The sequence below is a fragment of the Callithrix jacchus genome, chromosome 4 (genome assembly GCF_049354715.1).
Source record: "Callithrix jacchus isolate 240 chromosome 4, calJac240_pri, whole genome shotgun sequence".
Classification (NCBI taxonomy): Eukaryota; Metazoa; Chordata; class Mammalia; order Primates; family Cebidae; genus Callithrix; species Callithrix jacchus.
Genome location: NC_133505.1, coordinates 104,795,245 through 104,798,808, shown reverse-complemented (window position 1 = coordinate 104,798,808; position 3,564 = coordinate 104,795,245). Strand labels below are relative to the sequence as shown.

At 44.6% G+C, this 3,564-nt stretch overlaps 1 pseudogene; it reads left to right on the top strand.

The window, feature by feature from the left end:
* On the top strand, window positions 1–856 carry LOC100386872 (homeobox protein VENTX pseudogene; annotated as a pseudogene).
* Window positions 857–3,564: the final 2,708 nt, after the last annotated feature.

Sequence of the window (3,564 nt, the reverse complement as noted above, 5' to 3'; positions counted from 1 at the left end):
TAATAATCTGTTATATTTTTCTGTGCTTTATTCAGTAAAGATCTAAAATATATGCAATGTTGTATCCTGCGCCTGGCTAGCCCCGCCCGGCCTTCCCTCTGGCTCACATGACCGCCAGGCGTCTCTCCTCCTCCCCACCTAGTGGCCGACAGCAGCCTCCAGCTTTGGCTCCTGGGCTGGCTCTTCTAGAGTAGCTGCTCAGGGCCGACCCACATCCCCAAGCCTGCTGACATCTCCTGGGAGTCTCCCTGGCTCGGGCCAGATATCCGGCACCCGGGAGTCCCCTCAGGCCGTCAGCATGAAGTAGGCTAGGTCCTCAAATCTGCCTGCCCCGGAGAGGACCCTGACTGGGCTGAGTAAGGAGCCAAACCCCTGGCGGGCCCCCAGTGTCGGCATGGCCTTCGCCACGGAGCAGATCTGCTCCTTGGAGGGCGTCTTCCGGCACCACCAGTACCTGTAGCGGAAGAGGCTGGCCAGAGAGAAGCAGCTCTCGGAGGTCCGGATAAAAACCTGGTTTCAAAATCGCCGGGTGAGACAAACAGCAAAGGCATGACTCCCAGGTGAACAGCCCCTTCTCGGGGTCTTTCCACGCGCCCCTGGCTTTCCACTCACTGTCTTTGGGCCTTTCCAATGGCCTGCCCCAGCTGTGCTGTTGGGCCAGGCCCCAGGCTCTGATGCTGCCCCCTGGCTCCTTCTGGGGTTTCTGCCAAGTGGAACAAGAGACCCTGGCCTCTTGCTGCAGGCAGCCTCTGGCTATCACCACACAAGCCCAGCAAGTGGCCTGCATACGCTGGAACCAGCCCTGTCCCCAGGGCCCTGAGGCCTGTGTGCTCTGCAAGAGACAGATGTCTTTTGAGGAAATGTCTCTGACTCCATGCCTCCCACACACTCGGTTTGTGCAGATCGCACCTGGCACCCACCAGGAGGGCTCAGCTATTCTGTTTACATCGTGGTGGCACCTCTCACCCTGACCCACGCAAAGGTTCCGGAGATTTCTGGAGAATACATTTGTTAGAGCCACCTCTTCACTGAAAGTTACCAAAAGGGTCGTTTTAGGAGGTAAATGAAGGGCCAGTGAAGAGTCAAACGCAGAAGTGGACTTGTTATTGATAGGGCTTCAGCATATGATAAAAGGATAATTTGTTTTTTAAAGAGTGTTGGAAAAAGTAAAAGTGGTAAGCTTTGTGTGTAAAAAAGAAAATCACGAATGACTGGAAGGGAATGCAGGTGTTGTGTTTATAGCCTTGGTTTGAGTCCCTCTTAAGGAGGACTCCAAAGCAGGAAAGCAGGAGGGAACAAAGGTGAAAATTAAGGTAGGATATTGGGGCCCTGCAGTGCGCTCTAGGCCGCACCTGAGCCGGGACTGTGCCTGCAGCATTTTGGGGGCTGCTCTTCTTGGGCCAGGGAAAGCAGGGCAGCCGGGGCCTGCGGCTGTGCCTGGACTGACACTGACCCGCATATCTCCAGCCTCCAACATGTGCTCACCTGTACCCCTCCTTGCAGCAGCCTTGAGAAAAAACAGAATGACTCAAGGACAGCACTTCCTGCAGAAAGTCTCGAAGTGCCTAGAATGGGAGGCACCGAAGCCTCTCCCAGGGAGGACTGTCCCTCATTGATGGACCATTCTTGATGCAGAATCCTGACTGCACGCAGGAGGCAGGCAGCGTTGGGCGCCCAGACAGACGGGTTCAGCCTGTAGGAAACCGACCCAAGCATCCCACAGGAACAAAAAAGTGTGATCCTGTGGCCATGTCTACACCAAGTTCCACTTTTCCCTTGCTCATTTCTGCATTATTGGAAGTGTTCACAACCAGGATGTGCATTTACGATACAACCTCAGGTAAGAGTCAAAAAAAAATATGGCCAGGCGTGGTGGCTCACGCCTGTAAATTACACTTTGGGAAGCCAAGGTGGGTAGATCACGAGAACAGGAGTTCAAGACTAGCCTGGTCAAGATGGTGAAACCCCCATCTCTGCTAAAAATACAAAAGTTAGCCAGGCGTGGTGGCACGTGCCTGTAATTCCAGCTACTCGGGAGGCTGAGGCAGAAAATTGCATAAACCTGGGAGGTGGAGGTTGCAGTAAGCCGAGATTGCACCACTGCACTCCAGCCTGGGCTACAGAGTGGAGACTCTGTCTCAAAAAAAAAAAAAAAGAGAAAAAAAATATGTATGCAATGTTGTAATATATGTATCATTGCTTATTTTATAAAATATATACATGTACATGTATAAAGCTATACATATATAATATGTAAATGCATATTTGTATATATACATGATACAGGTATAACAAGATGTATGTATAAGATTTAATGTATGTGTGTATCTACATAATACATGTACATGTATATACATAATTTTTGCCATTGTTTTACAAAAAGTAGGATCAAATACATTTTTGGTTATTTTTTTTTTTTGCATCCAAAAACACCTTATAAATATTTTGCAAATTGATTGGGATATACCTAACTCATTCTGTTAATGACAACATCTGTGAACTAAAGGTGACTTTTCAACCATACTCTGCATTCATTTTGCTTTTCTCTTCTACATTAATATTTTAAGGTTTCTTTTCAGCAACCTGGACACTTCAAAAATTTTGTTTCTGGTGGAAGACTAGATGAACTATTTTGTATTTCTGATATTTGTTGAAAACATCTTTAATATTATCAATTGATAGATGAAGAATGTAAAATGATTAATGTGATATTTCATTTGACAGAGGAATTATTTTTCTTTGACCCTGAAACCATAGAATTTCATTGGAAAAGTTTTGTAAAATGTTTACTATAATTTTTTATAAATCACAAAATTAGATAAAGCCCTCAGGTAAAGAAATGACTGCCTTCTTGGAAAAAACAACTGTGCAAACATTCAAGGGGCCAGTAGTGGCCAACAGAATTGAGTTTCTTATGAATAGCCTGTGTTTTATGAGGCAAACCAGATAAGGCAGACTACATGCTTGTAGCTCTGATATAGGATTGCTTTCTCATTCACTGCATCCAATGGCCAATAAGGAGGAGAAACAATACCAGCCTGGGTATTGTGTGTAATGCATGGGGTTTGATTGCAGAAAGAATGGTTCAGAGGAATCTTGGAAATAGCGATCTCAATCTCATTGTGTTTGGGATCAGGATGAAAATGAAAGTGAAACAAGATAGAGCAGAAACAAGGAAACTTTGAAAGGAATAGAATGCAGAAATTGTTTAGAATAGGGTAGGACCTGATGGAGGAAAAAGAAGACACAGCAATACAATTTCTCTAAAAGTCATGACAATGTGTAAGTGACTAGTAATTTAAGAATTATAGTTGTAATAAGATCAAGTGCATAAAAATAATGTATTAATTTTATATACATTATAAAAATAGGATCAAATAAGAAAATAAGATTAAAAGATGTAAGAAAATTTTCAGCAGTTAAAGGCTGCTAATGGAGAAAGTAAAAAGAGAACAAAACAAAGCAAATTTAAAAAGTCTCCTGGATTTCCCCCCAGATATTAGAAGGCATTACTGACAGGGCATGTCACTGAGAATCTTAGTTCTTTCCCATAGAGATTGCAAG